The sequence below is a fragment of the Schistocerca americana genome, chromosome 5, assembly GCF_021461395.2.
Source record: "Schistocerca americana isolate TAMUIC-IGC-003095 chromosome 5, iqSchAmer2.1, whole genome shotgun sequence".
Classification (NCBI taxonomy): domain Eukaryota; kingdom Metazoa; phylum Arthropoda; class Insecta; order Orthoptera; family Acrididae; genus Schistocerca; species Schistocerca americana.
Window position 1 is genome coordinate 747,933,277 of NC_060123.1, and position 18,154 is coordinate 747,951,430.

Genomic DNA, 18,154 nt, shown 5'->3' on the forward strand with positions numbered 1-18,154 from the left:
CTGCAGGTTCAATTAATTCCATTGACCCTCACATTGACGATGAAACACAGAAATCGCATCGGAATTAAATACAAAAGGCACAATGACGCCATAAGTACAAGAATAGAGACCCTTTTTACAGTCTGTGCTTTGATCCTTTCCTGTGAGACCAGTATTAGTTTCCGATACACCACTGCAGGTTCAATGTATTCCTTTGACCTTTACATTGACGATGAAACACAGAAATCGCATCGGAATTAAATACAAAAACTATAATGCCGCCTTAAGTACAAGAATAGAGACTCTTGTTACAGGCTGTGATTTGATCCTTTCCTGTGAGACCAGTATTACTTTCCGATACAAGACTGCATGTTCAATGTATTCCTTTGATCTTCACATTGACGATGAAACACAGAAATCGCATCGGAATTAAATACAAAAATTATAATGCCGCCTTCAGTACAAGAATAGAGACTCTTCTTACAGTCTGCGCTTTGATCCTTTCCTGTGAGACCAGTATTAGTTTCCGATACACCACTTCAGGTTCAATGTAGTCCTTTGACCTTCACATTGACGATGAAACACAGACATCGGATCGGAATTAAATTCAAAAGCCACAGTGCCGCCTTAAGTACAAGAATAGAGACTCTTCTTACAGTCTGTGCTTTGATCCTTTCCTGTGAGACCAGTATTAGTTTCCGATACACCACTGCAGGTTCAATTATTTCCATTGACCCTCACATTGACGATGAAACACAGAAATCGCATCGGAATTAAATACAAAAGGCACAATGACGCCATAAGTACAAGAATAGAGACCCTTTTTACAGTCTGTGCTTTGATCCTTTCCTGTGAGACCAGTATTAGTTTCCGATACACCACTGCAGGTTCAATGTATTCCTTTGACCTTTACATTGACGATGAAACACAGAAATCGCATCGGAATTAAATACAAAAACTATAATGCCGCCTTAAGTACAAGAATAGAGACTCTTGTTACAGGCTGTGATTTGATCCTTTCCTGTGAGACCAGTATTACTTTCCGATACAAGACTGCATGTTCAATGTATTCCTTTGATCTTCACATTGACGATGAAACACAGAAATCGCATCGGAATTAAATACAAAAATTATAATGCCGCCTTCAGTACAAGAATAGAGACTCTTCTTACAGTCTGCGCTTTGATCCTTTCCTGTGAGACCAGTATTAGTTTCCGATACACCACTTCAGGTTCAATGTAGTCCTTTGACCTTCACATTGACGATGAAACACAGACATCGGATCGGAATTAAATTCAAAAGCCACAGTGCCGCCTTAAGTACAAGAATAGAGACTCTTCTTACAGTCTGTGCTTTGATCCTTTCCTGTGAGACCAGTATTAGTTTCCGATACACCACTGCAGGTTCAATTATTTCCATTGACCCTCACATTGACGATGAAACACAGAAATCGCATCGGAAATAAATACAAAGGCACAATGCCGCCGTAAGTACAAGAATAGTGACTCTTCTTACAGTCTGTGCTTTGATCCTTTCCTGTGACACCAGTATTAGTCTCCGATACACCACTGCAGGTTCAATGTATTCCTTGGACCTTCAAATTGAAGATGAAACACAGAAAACGCATCGGAATTAAATAAAAAAGGCACAATGCGGCCTTAAGTACAAGAATAGAGACTCTTCTTACAGTCGGTGCTTTGAGCATTCCCTGTGAGACCAGTATTAGTTTCCAATACACCACTGCAGGTTCAAAGTATTCCTTGGACATACAGATTGACGATGAAACACTGAAATTACATCGGAATTAAATGCAAAAGGCACAATGCCGCTTTAAAAGCAAGAATAGTGAGACTTCTTAGAGTCTGTGCTATGATCCTTTCCTGTGAGACCAGTATTAGTTTCCGATACACCACTGCAGGTTCAATGTATTCCTTTGACCTTTACATTGACGATGAAACACAGAAATCGCATCGGAATTAAATACAAAAATTACAATGCCGCCTTAAGTACAAGAATAGAGACTCTTCTTACAGTCTGTGATTTGTTCATTTCCTGTGAGACAAGTATTACTTTCCGATACACCACTGCAGGTTCAATGTATTACTTTGACCTTCACATTGACGATGAAACACAGAAATCGCATCGGAATTAAATACAAAGGGCACAATGCCGCCTTAAGTACAAGAATAGAAACTCTTCTTACAGTCGGAGCTTTGATCCTTTCCTGTGAGACCAGTATTCGTTTCCGATACACCACTGCAGGTTCAATGTATTCCTTGGACGTAAACAGTGACGATGAAACACACAAATCGCATCGGAATTAAATACAAAATGCACAATGCCGCCTTAAGAACACGAATAGAGACCCTTCTTACAGTCTGTGCTTTGCTCCTTTCCTGTGAGACCAGTATTAGTTTCCGATACACCACTTCAGGTTCAATGTAGTCCTTTGACCTTCACATTGACGATGAAACACAGACATCGGATCGGAATTAAATTCAAAAGCCACAGTGCCGCCTTAAGTACAAGAATAGAGACTCTTCTTACAGTCTGTGCTTTGATCCTTTCCTGTGAGACCAGTATTAGTTTCCGATACACCACTGCAGGTTCAATGTATTCCATTGGCCCTCAGATTGACGATGAAACACAGAAATCTCATCGGAATTAAATACAAAAGGCACAATGCCGCCTTAAGTACAAGAATAGAGACTCTTCTAACGGTCTGTGCATGGATATTTTCCTGTGAGACCAGTATTAGTTTCCGATACACCACTGCAGATTCAATGTATTCCTTGGGCCTTCACAGTCACGATGAAACACAGTTATCGCATCGGAAATAAATACAAAAGGCACAATGCTGCCTTAAGTACAAGAATAGAGACACTTCTTACAGTCTGTGCTTTGATCCTTTCCTGTGAGACCAGTATTAGTTTCCGATACACCACTGAAGGTTCAATGTATTCCTTGGACATACACATTGTCAATGAAACACTGAAATTACATCGGAATTAAATACAAAAGGCTGAATGCCGCCTTAAGTGCGAGAGGAATGAGGCTTCTTAGTTTCTGGGCTTTGGCCCTTTTCCTGTGAGACCAGTATTAGTTTCCGATACACCACTGCAGGTTCAATGTATTCCTTGGACCTTCACATTGATGATAAAACACAGAATTTGCATCGGAATTAAATACAAATGGCACAATGCCGCCTTAAGTACAAGAATAGAGACACTTCTTACTGTCGATGCTTTGAGCATTCCCTGTGACACCAGTATTAGTTTCCGATGTACCACTGCAGGTTCAATGTGTTCCTTGGACATACACATTGACGATGAAACACTGAAATTACATCGGAATTAAATACAAAAGCCACAATGCCGCCATAAGTGCAAGAAGAGTGAGACTTCTTAGAGTCTATGCTTTGATCCTTTCCCGTGAGACCAGTATTAGTTTCCGATACACCACTGCAGGTTCAATGTATTCCTTGGACCTTCACATTGACGATGAAACACAGAAATCGCATCGGAATTAAATACAGAAGGCACAATGCCGCCTTAATTACAAGAATAGGGAATCTACTTACAGTAGGTGCTTTGAGCATTCCCTGTGAGACCAGTATGAGTTTCCGATACACCACTGCAGGTTCAATGTATTTCTTTGACCTTTACATTGACGATGAAACACAGAAATCGCATCGGAATTAAATACAAAAATTACAATGCCGCCTTAAGTACAAGAATAGAGACTCTTCTTACAGTCTGTGATTTGATCCTTTCCTGTGAGACCAGTATTAGTTTCCGATACACCACTGCAGGTTCAATATATTAGTTTGACCTTCACATTGACGATGAAACACAGAAATCGCATCGGAATCAAATACAAAAGGCACAATGAAGCCTTAGGTACAAGAATAGAGACTCTTCTTACAGTCGGTGTTTGATCCTTTCCTGTGAGACCAGTATTCGTTTCCGATACACCACTGCAGGTTCAATGTATTCCTTGGACGTAAACATTGACGATGAAACACACAAATCGCATCGGAATTAAATACAAAAGGCACAATGCCGCCTTAAGAACGCGAATAGAGACTCTTTTTACAGTCTGCGCTTTGATCCTTTCCTGTGAGACCAGTATTAGTTTCCGATACACCACTGCAGGTTCAATGTATTCCTTGGACTTACACATTGTCAATGAAACACTGAAATTACATCGGAATTAAATACAAACGGCACAATGCCACCTTAAGTGCAAGAGGAATGAGGCTTCTTAGAGTCTGGGCTTTGTTCCTTTCCTGTGAGAACAGTATTATTTTCCGATACACGACTGCAGGTACAATGTATTCCTTGGACCTTCACATTGACGATGAAACTCAGAAATCGCTACGGAATTAAATACAAATGGCACAATGCCGCCTTACGTACAAGAATAGAGACACTTCTTACAGTCGATGCTTTGAGCATTCCCTGTGAGACCAGTATTAGTTTCCGATACACCACTGCAGGTTCAATGTATTCCTTTGACCTTCACATTGACGATGACACACAGAAATTTCATCGGAGTTAAATACAAAAGGCACAATGCCGCCTTAGGTACAAGAATGTAGATTCTTCATACAGTCAGTGCTTTGAGAATTCCCTGTTAGACCAGTATTAGTTTCCGATACAACACTGCAGGTTCAATGTATTCCTTGGACATACACATGGACGATGAAACACTGAAATTACATCGGAATTATATACAAAAGGCACAATGCCGCCTTAAGTGCAAGTGGAGTGAGACTTCTTAGAGTCTGTGCTTTGATCCTTTCCTGTGAGACCAGTATTAGTTTCCGATACACCACTGCTGGTTCAATGTATTCCTTGGATCTTCACATTGACGATGAAACACAGAAATCACATCGGAATTAAATGCGAAAGGCACTATGCCGCCTTAAGTACAAGAATAGAGATTCTTCTTACAGTCAGTGCTTTGAGCATTCCCTGTGAGACCAGTATTAGTTTCCGATACACCACTGCAGGTTCAATGTATTCCTTGGACCATCATATTGACGATTAATGACAGAAATCGGATTCGAATTAAATACAAAACGCACAATGCCGCCTTAAGTACAGGAATAGAGACTCATCTTACAGTCGGTGTTTTGAGCATACCCTGTGAGACCAGTATTAGTTTCCGATACAGCACAGCAGGTACAATGTATTCCTTGGACGTAAACATTGACGATGAAACACTGAAATTACATCGGAATTAAATACAAAAGGCACAATGCCGCCTTAAGTACAAGAATAGAGACTCTTCTTACGGTCGGTGCTTTGAGCATTGCCTGTGAGAGCAGTTTTAGCTTCCGATACACCACTGCAGGTTGAATGTATTCCTTGGACCTTCACATTGACGATGAAACACAGAAATCGCATAGGAATTAAATACAAAAGCCACAATGAAGTCATAGGTACAAGAATAGAGACTCTCCTTACAGTCGGTGATTTAAGCATTCGTGTGAGACCAGTATTAGTTTCCGATACATCACTGCAGGTTCAATGTATTCCTTGGACTTAAACATTGACGATGAAACATTGTATTTACATCGGAATTAAATACAAAAGGCACAGTGCCGCCATAAGTGTAAGAAGAGTGAGACTTCTTAGAGTCTGTGTTTGATCCTTTTCTGTAAGAACAGTATTAGTTTCCGATACACTACTGCAGGTTCAATGCAATCCTTGGACCTTCACATTGACGATCAAAAACAGAAATCGCATCGGAATTAAAAACAAAAGGAACAACGCCGCCTTAAGTACCAGAATAGAGATTCCTGTTACAGTCTGTGCCTTGATCACTCCCTGTGAGACCAGTATTAATTACCGATACACCACTGTAGGCTCAATGTATTCCTTGGACCTTCACATTGACGATGAAACACTGAAATTAGATCGGAATTAAATACAAAAGGCACAATTCCGCCTTAAACGCCAGAAGAGTGAGACTTCTTAGAGTCTGTGCGTTGATCCTTTCCTGTGAGCCCAGTATTAGTTTCCGATACACCACTGCAGGTTCAATGTATTCCTTGGACCTTCACATTGACGATGAAACACAGAAATCGCATCGGAATTAAATGCAAAAGGCACAATGCCGCCATAAGTACAAGAATAGAGATTCTTCTTACAGTCGGTGCTTTGAGCATTCCCTGTGAGACCAGTATTAGTTTCCGATACACCACTGCAGGATCAATGTATTCCTTGGACAATCACATTGACGATGAAACACAGAAATCGCATTGGAATTAAATACAAAACGCACAATGCCATCTTAAGTACAAGAATAGAGACTCTTCTTACAGTCGGTGCTTTGAGCATCCCCTGTGAGACCAGTATTAGTTTCCGATACAGCACTGCATGTTCAATGTATTCCTTGGACGTAAAAATTGACGATGAAACACTGCAATTTTATCGGAATTAAATACAAAAGTCACAATGCCTCCTTAAGTACAAGAATAGAGACTCTTCTTACTGTCGGTGCTTTGAGCATTCCCTTTGAGACCAGTATTAGTTTCCGATACACCACTGCACGTTCAATGTATTCCTTGGACTGTCACATTGACAATGAAACACAGAAATCGCATCGGAATTAAATACAAAAGGCACAATGCCGCCTTAAGTACAAGAATAGAGACACTTCTTACTGTCGATGCTTTGAGCATTCCCTGTGAGACCAGTATTAGTTTCCGATGTACCACTGCAGGTTCAATGTATTCCTTGGACATACAGATTGACGATGAAACACTGAAATTACATCGGAATTAAATACAAGATGCCACAATGAAGCCTTAAGTGCAAGAAGAGTGAGACTTCTTAGAGTCTGTGCTTTGATCCTTTCCTGTGAGACCAGTATTAGTTTCCGATACACCACTGCATGTTCAATGTATTCCTTGGACCTTCACATTGACGATGAAACACTGAAATCGCATCGGAATTAAATACAAAAGGCACAATGCCGCCTTAAGTACAAGAATAGTGACTCTTCTTATAGTCGGTGCTTTGAGCATTCCCTGAGAGACCAGTATTAGTTTCCGATACACCACTGCAGGTTCAGTGTATTCCTTCGACATTCACATTGACGATGAAACACAGAAATCGCACCGGAATTAAATACAAAAGGCACAATGCAACCTTAAGTACAAGAATAGAGATTCTTCTTACAGTCTGTGCTTTGATCCTTTCCTGTGAGCCCAGTTTTAGTTTCCGATACACCACTGCAGGTTCAATGTATTCCTTGGAGATACACATTGTGGATGAAACACTGAAATTACATCGGAATTAAATACAAAAGGCACAATGCCGCCTTAAGTGCAAGAGGAATGAGGCTTCTTAGAGTCTGGGCTTTGATCCTTTCCTGTGAGACCAGTATTATTTTCCGATACACCACTGGATGTTCAATGTATTCCTTTGACCTTCACATTGACGATGAAACACAGAAATCGCATCGGAATTAAATACAAATGGCACAATGCCGCCATAAGTACAAGAATATAGACACTTCTTACAGTCGATGCTTTGAGCATTCCCTGTGAGACCAGTATTAGTTTTCGATACAACACTGCAGGTTCAATGTATTCCTTTGACCTTCACATTGACGATGAGACACATAAATCGCATCGGTATTAAATACAAAAGGCAAAATGCCGCCTTAGGTACAAGAATGTAGACTCTTCATACAGTCGGTGCTTTGAGAATTCCCTGTTAGACCAGTTTTAGTTTCCGATACAACACTGCAGGTCCAATGTATTCCTTGGACCTTCATATTCACGATGAAACACAGAAATCGCATCGGAATGAAATACAAAAGGCACAATGCCGCCATAGGTACAAGAATGGAGACTCTTCTCACAGTCGGTGCTTTGTGCATTCCCTGTGAGACCAGTATTAGTTTCCGATACACCACTGCAGGTTCGAAGTATTCCTTGGACCTTCACGTTGACGATGAAACGAAGAAATCGCATCGGAATTAAATACAAAACGCACAATGCCGCCTTAAGTACAAGAATCGAGACTCTTCTTACAGTCGGTGTTTTGAGCACTCCCTGTGAGACCAGTATTTGTTTCCGATACACAACTGCAGGTTCAATGTATTCCTTGGACCTTCACATTGACGATGAAACACAGAAATCCCATCGGAATTAAATGCAAAAGGCACAATGCCTCCTTAAGTACAAGAATAGAGATTGTTCTTACAGTCGGTGCTTAAAGCATTCCCTGTGAGACCAGTATTAGTTTCCGATACAGCACTGCATGTTCAATGTACTCCTTGGACGTAAACATTGACGATGAAACACTGATATTACATCGGAATTAAATACAAAAGGCACAATACCGCCTTAAGTACAAGAATAGAGACTCATCTTACAGTCGGTGCTTTGAGCATTCCCTGTGAGACCTGTATTAGTTTCGGATACACCACTGCACGTTCAATGTATTCCTGGGACATTCACATTGAAGATGAAACACAGAAATCGCATCGGAATTAAATACAAATGGCACAATGCCGCCTTAAGTACAAAAATAGAGACTTTTCTTACAGTCGGTGCTTTGACCCATTCCTGTGAGACCAGTATTATTTTCCGATACAACACTGCAGGTTCAATGTATTCCTTGGACATTCACATTGACGAAGAAACACTGAAATTACATCGGAATTACATACAAAAGGCACAATGCCGCCTTAAGTGCAAGAAGAGTGAGACCTCTTAGAATCTGTGCTTTGATCCTTTCCTATGAGACCAGTATTAGTTTCCGATACACCACTGCAGGTCAATGTATTCCTTGGACCTTCACATTGACGATGAAACACAGAAATCACATCGGAATTAAATTCTAATTGTACAATTCCGCCTTATGTACAAGAATAGAGACTCTTCTTTCAGTCGGTGCTTTGAGCATTCCCAGTGCGACCAGTATTAGTTTCCGATACACCACTGCAGGTTCAATGTATTCCTTTTACATACACATTGACGATGAAACACTGATATTACATCGGAATTAAATACAAACGGCACAATGCAGCCTTAAGTGCAAGAAGAGTGAGACTTCTTAGAGTCTGTGCTTTGATCCTTTCCTGTAAGACAAGTATTAGTTGCCAATACACCACTGCAGGGTCAATGTATCCCTTGGACCTTCACAATGACGATGAAACACAGAAATCGCATCGGAATTAAATACAAGAGGCACAATGCCCCCTTAAATGCAAGAAGAGTGAGAATTCTTAAATTCTCTGCTCTGATCCTTTCCTGTGAGACCTGTATTAGTTTCCGATACACCACATCAGGTTCAATGTATTCCTTGGTCCATCACATTGACGATGAAACACAGAAATCGCATCGGAATTAAAACAAAACGCACAATGCCGCCTTAAGTACAAGAATAGAGACTCTTCTTACAGTCGGTGCTTTGAGCATTCCCTGTGAGACCAGTATTAGGTTCTGATACACCACTGCAGGTTCAATGTATTCCTTGGACATACACATTGGCGATGAAACACAGAAATCGCATTAGAATTAAATACAAAAGGCACAATGCCGCCTTAAGTACAAGAATAGAGACTCTTCTTACAGTCGGTGTTTTGATCCATTTCTGTGAGACCAGTATTAGTTTCCGATACACCACTGCAGGTTCAATGTATTCCTTGGACATTCACATTGACAATGAAACACTGAAATCGCATCGGAATTAAATACAAAAGGCACAATGCCGCATTAAGTATAAGAATAGAGACTCTTCTTACAGTCGGTTCTTTTATCCTATCCTGTGAGTTCAGTATTAGTTTCTGATACACCACTACAGGTTCAATGTATTCCTTGGACATGCTCATTGACGATGAAACACTGATATTACATCGGAATTAAATACAAAAGGCACAATGCCGCCTTAAGTGCAAGAAGAGTGAGACTTCTTAGAGTCTGTGCTATCATCCTTTCCTGTGAGACAAGTATTAGTTTCCGATACACCACTGCAGGTTCAATGTATACCTTATACCTTCACATTGACGATGAAACACAGAAATTGCATCGGAATAAAATACAACACTCTAAATGCCGCCTTAAGTACAAGAATAGAGACACTTCTTAGTGTCGGTCCTTTGAGCATTCCCTGTGAGACCAGTATTAGTTTCCGATACACCACTGCAGGTTCAATGTATTCCTTGCAAATACACATTGACAATGAAACACTGAAATTACTTCGGAATTACATACAAAAGGCACAATGCCGCCTTAAGTGCAAGAAGAAGGAGACTTCTTAGAGTCTGCGCTTTGATCCTTTCCTATGAGACAAATATTAGTTTCCGATACATCACTGCAGGTTCAATGTATTCCTTTTACATACACATTGAGGATAAAACACAGATATCGCATCGGAATTAAATACAAAAGGCACAATGCCGCCTTAAGTACAAGAATAGAGACTTTACTTACAGTCGGTGCATTAAGCATTCCCTGTGAGACCAGTATTCGTTTCCGATACACCACTGCAGGTTCAATGTATTCCTTGGACCTTCACATTGACGATCAAACACAGACATCGCGTCGGAATTAAATAGAAAATGCACAATGCCGCCTTAAGTACAAGAATAGAGACACTTCTTACAGTCGGTGCTTTGAGCATTCCCTGTGAGACCAGTATTAGTTTCCGATACACCACTGCAGTTTCAATGTATTCCTAGGACATACCCATTGACGATGAAACACTGAAATTTCATCGGAATTCAATACAAAAGGCACAATGCCGCCTTAAGTGCAACAAGAGTGAGACTTCTTTGAGTCTGTGCTTAGTTCCTTTCCTGTGAGACCAGTATTAGTTTCCGATACACCACTGCAGGTTCAATGTATTCCTTGCACCTTCACATTGACGATGAATCACAGATATCGCATCGGAATTAAATAGAAAAGGCACAATGCCGCCTTAAGTACAAGAATAGAGACTCTTCTTACAGTCGGTGCTCCGATCCATTCCTGTGAGACTAGTATTAGTTTCCGATAAACCACTGCAGGTTCAATGTATTCCTTGGACTTTCACATTGACGATGAATCACTGAAATTACATCGGAATTACATACAAAAGGCACAATGTCGCCTTAAGTGCAAGAAGAGTGAGACTTCTTAGAGTCTGTGCTTTGATCCTTTCCTATGAGACCAGTATTAGTTTCCGATACACCACTGCAGGTTTAATGTATTCCTTAGAATTTCACATTGACGATGAAACACAGAAATCGCATGGGAATTAAATACAAAAGGCGCAATGCCGCCTTAAGTACATGAATCGAGACTCTTCTTACAGTCGGTTCTTTGATCCTTTCCTGTGAGACCGGTATTAGTTTCCGATACACCACTGCAGGTTCAATGTATTCCTTTTACATACACATTGACGATCAAACACTGAAATTACATCGGAATTAAATACTAAAGACACAATGCCGCCTTAAGTGCAAGAAGAGTGAGACTTCTTAGAGTCTGTGCTTTGATCTTTTCCTATGAGACCAGTATTACTTTCCGATACACCACTGCAGGTTCAATGAATTCCTTTTTCTTACACATTGACGATGAAACACTGAAATTACATCGGAATTAAATACCAAAGGTGCAATGCCGCCTTAAGTTCAAGAAGAGTGAGACTTCTTAGAGTCTGTGATTTGATCCTGTCCTATGAGACCAGTATTAGTTTCCGATACACCACCACAGGTTCAATGCATTTCTTTTACATACACATTGATGATGAAACACTGAAATTACATCGGAATTAAATACAAAAGGCACAATGCCGCCTTAAGTGCAAGAAAGTGAGACTTCTTAGAGTCTGTGCTTTGATTCTTTCCTCTGAGACCAGTATTAGTTTCCGATACACCACTGCAGGTTCAATGTATACCTCGGACCTTCACATTGACGATGAAACACAGAAATCGCATCGGAATAAAATACAATACGCGAAATGCCGCCTTAAGTACAAGAATAGAGACTCTTATCAGTGTCGGTGCTTTGAGCATTAACTGTGAGACCAGTATTAGTTTCCGATACACCACTGCAGGTTCAATGCATTCCTTTTACATACACATTGACGATGAAACACTGAAATTACATCGGAATAAAATACAAAAGGCAGAATGCCGCCCTAAGTGCAAGAAGAGTGAGACTTCTTAGAATCTGTGCTTTGATCCTTTCCTATGAGACCAGTATTAGTTTCCGATACACCACTGCAGGTCAATGTATTCCTTGGACCTTCACATTGACGATGAAACACAGAAATCGCATCGGAATTAAATACAAAAGGCACAATGCCGCCTTAAGTACAAGAATAGAGACTCTTCTTACAGTCGGTGCTTTGAGCATTCCATGAGAGACCAGTATTAGTTTCTGATACACCACTGCAGGTTCAATGTATTCCTTCGACATTCACATTGACGATGAAACACAGAAATCGCACCGGAATTAAATACAAAAGGCACAATGCAACCTTAAGTACAAGAATAGAGACTCTTCTTTCAGTCTGTGCTTTGATCCTTTCCTAAGAGCCCAGTATTAGTTTCCGATACACCACTGCAGGTTCAATATATTCCTTGGACATACACATTGCGGTTGAAACACTGAAATTACATCGGAATTAAATAGAAAAGGCACAATGCCGCCTTAAGTGCAAGAGGAATGAGGCTTCTTAGAGTCTGGGCTTTGATCCTTTCCTGTGAGACCAGTATTACTTTCCGATACACCACTGGATGTTCAATGTATTCCTTTGACCTTCACATTGACGATGAAACACAGAAATCGCATCGGAATTAAATACAAATGGCACAATGCCGCCTTAAGTACAAGAATATAGACACTTCTTACAGTCGATGCTTTGAGCATTCCCTGTGAGACCAGTATTAGTTTTCGATACACCACTGCAGGTTCAATGTATTCCTTTGACCTTCACATTGAGGATGACACACATAAATCGCATCGGTATTAAATACAAAAGGCAAAATGCCGCCTTAGGTACAAGAATGTAGACTCTTCATACAGTCGGTGCTTTGAGAATTCCCTGTTAGACCAGTTTTAGTTTCCGATACAACACTGCAGGTCCAATGTATTCCTTGGACCTTCACATTCACGATGAAACACAGAAATCGCATCGGAATTAAATACAAAAGGCACAATGCCGACTTAAGTACAAGAATAGAGACACTTCCTAGAGTCTGTGCTTTGATCCTTTCCTGTGAGACCAGTATTAGTTTCCGATACACCTCTGGAGGTCAAATGTATTCCTTGGACCGTCACATTGATGATAAAACACAGAAATCGCATCGGAATTAAATACAGAAGGCACAATGCAAAATTAAGTACAAGAATAGAGACTCTTCTTAGAGTCTGTGCATTGATCCTTTCCTGTGAGACCAGTATTAGTTACCGATACACCACTGCATGTTCAATGTATTCCTTGGACATACACATTTTCGATGAAACACTAAAATTACATCGGAATTAAATACAAAAGGCACAATGCCGCCTTAAGTGCAAGAGGAATGAGGCTTCTTAGAGTCTGGGCTTTGATCCCTTCCTGTAAGACCAGTATTATTTTCCGATACACCACTGCAGGTTCAATGTATTCCTTGGACCTTCACATTAACGATGAAACACTGAAATCGTAACGGAATTAAATACAAGTGGCACAATGCCGCCTTAAGTACAAGAATAGAGACACTTCTTACAGTCGATGCTATGAGCATTCCCTGTGACACCAGTATTAGTTTCCGATACACCACTGCAGGTTCAATGTATTCCTTTGACCTTCACATTGACGATGACACACAGACATCGCATCGGAATTAAATACAAAAGGCACAATGCCGCCTTAGGTACAAGAAAGTACACTCTTCATACAGTCGCTGCTTTGAGAATTCCCTGTTAGACCAGTAATAGTTTCCGATACAACACTGCAGGTTCAATGTATTCCTTGGACATACACATGGACGATGAAACACAGAAATCGCATCGGAATGAAATACAAAAGGCACAATGCCGCCATAGGTACAAGAATAGAGACACTTCTCACAGTCGGTGCTTTGAGCATTCCCTGTGAGACCAGTATTAGTTTCTGATACACCACTGCAGGTTCGAAGTATTCCTTGGACCTTCACGTTGACGATGAAACGAAGAAATCGCATCGGAATTAAATCCAAAACGCACAATGCCGCCTTATGTACAAGAATCGAGACTCTTCTTACAGTCGGTGTTTTGAGCACTCCCTGTGAGACCAGTATTTGTTTCCGATACACAACTGCTGGTTCAATGTATTCCTTGGACCTTCACATTGACGATGAAACACAGAAATCCCATCGGAATTAAATGCAAAAGGCACAATGCCGCCTTAAGTACAAGAATAGAGATTGTTCTTACAGTCGGTGCTTAAAGCATTCCCTGTGAGACCAGTATTAGTTTCCGATACACCACTGCTGGTTCTTTGTATTCCTTGGACCATCACATTGACGATGAAACACAGAAATCGCATTGGAATTAAATACAATACGCAAAATGCCGCCTTAAGTACAAGAATAGAGACTCTTCTTATATTCCGTGCTTTGAGCATTCCCTGTGAGACCAGTATTAGTTTCCGATACAGCACTGCATGTTTAATGTACTCCTTGGACGTAAACATTGACGATGAAACACTGATATTACATCGGAATTAAATACAAAAGGCACAATACCGCCTTAAGTACAAGAATAGAGACTCATCTTACAGTCGGTGCTTTGAGCATTCCCTGTGAGACCTGTATTAGTTTCAGATACACCACTGCACGTTCAATGTATTCCTTGGACCTACACATTGACGATGAAACACAGAAATCGCATCGGAATTAAATACAAAAGGCCCAATGCCGCCTTAAGTACAAGATTTGAGACTCTTCTTACAGTCGGTGCTTTGAGCATTCCCTGTGAGACCAGTATTAGTTTCCGATACAAAACTGCAGGTTCAATGTATTCCTTGGACCTTCATATTGACGATGAAACACAGATCTCGCATAGGAATTAAATACAAAAGGCACAATGCCTACTAAGTACAAGAATAGAGACTCTCCTTACAGTCGCTGCTTTAAACTTTCCCTGTGAGACCAGTATTAGTTTCCGATACACGACTGCAGGTTCAATGTATCCTGGGACATTCACATTGAAGATGAAGCACGGAAATCGCATCGGAATTAAATACAAATGGCACAATGCCGCCTTATGTACAAGAATAGAGACTTTCCTTACAGTCGCTGCTCTGACCCATTCCTGTAAGACCAGTATTATTTTCCGATACAACACTGCAGGTTCAATGTATTCCTTGGACATTCACATTGACGAAGAAACACTGAAATTACATCGGAATTACATACAAAAGGCACAATGCCGCCTCAAGTGCAAGAAGAGTGAGACCTCATAGAAACTGTGCTTTGATCCTTTCCTATGAGACCAGTATTAGTTTCCGATACACCACTGCAGGTTCAATGTATTCCTTTTACATACACATTGACGATGAAACACTGATATTACATCGGAATTAAATACAAACGGCACAATTCAGCCTTAAGTGCAAGAAGAGTGAGACTTCTTAGAGTCTGTGCTTTGATCCTTTCCTATGAGACCAGTATTAGTTACCGATACACCATTGCAGTTGCAATGTATTCCTTTTACATACTCATTGATGATGAAACACTGAAATTACGTTGGAATTAATTACAAAATGCACAATGCCGCCATACGTGCAAGAAGCGTGAGACTTCTTAGAGTATGTGCTTTGATCCTTTCCTGTAAGTCAAGTATTAGTTGCCAATACACCACTGCAGGGTCAATGTATTCCTTGGACCTTCACATTGACGATGAAACACAGAAATCGCATCGGAATTAAATACAAAATGTACAATGCCGCCTTAAGGACAAGAATAGAGACTCTTCTTACAGTCGGTGCTGTGAGCATTCCCTGTGAGACCAGCATTTGTTTCCGATACACCACTGCAGGATCAATGTATTCCTTGGACATACACATTGACGATGAAACACTGAAATTACATCGGAATAAAATACAAAAAGCACAATGCCGCCTTAAGTGTAAGAGGAGTTAGACTTCTTAGAGCCTGTGCTTTGATCCTTTCCTATGAGACCAGTATTAGTTTTCAATACACCACTGCAGGTTCAATGTAATCCTTTTACATACACATTGACGATGAAACACTGATATTACGTCGGAATTAAATACAAAAGGCACAATGCCGCCTTAAGTGCAATTAGAGTGAGACTTCTTAGATTCTGTGCTTTGATCCTTTCCTGTGAGACCAATATTAGTTTCCGATACACCACTGCAGGTTCAATGTATTCCCTGGACCTTCACATTGACGATGAAACACAGAAATCACATCGGAATTAAATACAAAAGGCACAATTCAGCCTTAAGTGCAAGAAGAGTGAGACTTCTTAGAGTCTGTGCTTTGATCCCTTCCTGTGAGACCAGTATTAGTTTCCGATACACCATTGCAGGTTCAATGTATTCCTTGGACATTCACATTGACGATGAAACACAGAAATCGCATCGGAATTAAATGCAAAAGGCACAATGCCGCCATAAGTACAAGAATAGAGATTCTTCTTACAGTCGGTGCTTTGAGCATTCCCTGTGAGACCAGTATTAGTTTCCGATACACCACTGCAGGATCAATGTATTCCTTGGACAATCACATTGACGATGAAACACAGAAATCGCATTGGAATTAAATACAAAACGCACAATGCCATCTTAAGTACAAGAATAGAGACTCTTCTTACAGTCGGTGCTTTGAGCATCCCCTGTGAGACCAGTATTAGTTTCCGATACAGCACTGCATGTTCATTGTATTCCTTGGACGTAAAAATTGACGATGAAACAATGCAATTTTATCGGAATTAAATACAAAAGTCACAATGCCTCCTTAAGTACAAGAATAGAGACTCTTCTTACTGTCGGTACTTTGAGCATTCCCTTTGAGACCAGTATTAGTTTCCGATACACCACTGCACGTTCAATGTATTCCTTGGACTGTCACATTGACAATGAAACACAGAAATCGCATCGGAATTAAATACAAAAGGCACAATGCCGCCTTAAGTACAAGAATAGAGACACTTCTTACTGTCGATGCTTTGAGCATTCCCTGTGAGACCAGTATTAGTTTCCGATGTACCACTGCAGGTTCAATGTATTCCTTGGACATACAGATTGACGATGAAACACTGAAATTACATCGGAATTAAATACAAAAGCCACAATGAAGCCTTAAGTGCAAGAAGAGTGAGACTTCTTAGAGTCTGTGCTTTGATCCTTTCCTGTGAGACCAGTATTAGTTTCCGATACACCACTGCATGTTCAATGTATTCCTTGGACCTTCACATTGACGATGAAACACTGAAATCGCATCGGAATTAAATACAAAAGGCACAATGCCGCCTTAAGTACAAGAATAGTGACTCTTCTTACAGTCGGTGCTTTGAGCATTCCCTGAGAGACCAGTATTAGTTTCCGATACACCACTGCAGGTTCAGTGTATTCCTTCGACATTCACATTGACGATGAAACACAGAAATCGCAGCGGAATTAAATACAAAAGGCACAATGCAACCTTAAGTACAAGAATAGAGATTCTTCTTACAGTCTGTGCTTTGATCCTTTCCTGTGAGCCCAGTATTAGTTTCCGATACACCACTGCAGGTTCAATGTATTCCTTGGACATACACATTGTGGATGAAACACTGAAATTACATCGGAATTAAATACAAAAGGCACAATGCCGCCTTAAGTGCAAGAGGAATGAGGCTTCTTAGAGTCTGGGCTTTGATCCTTTCCTGTGAGACCAGTATTATTTTCCGATACACCAATGGATATTCAATGTATTCCTTTGACCTTCACATTGACGATGAAACACAGATATCGCATCGGAATTAAATACAAATGGCACAATGCCGCCATAAGTACAAGAATATAGACAATTCTTACAGTCGATGCTTTGAGCATTCCCTGTGAGACCAGTATTAGTTTTCGATACACCACTGCAGGTTCAATGTATTCCTTCGACCTTCACATTGACGATGAGACACATAAATCGCATCGGTATTAAATACAAAAGGCAAAATGCCGCCTTAGGTACAAGA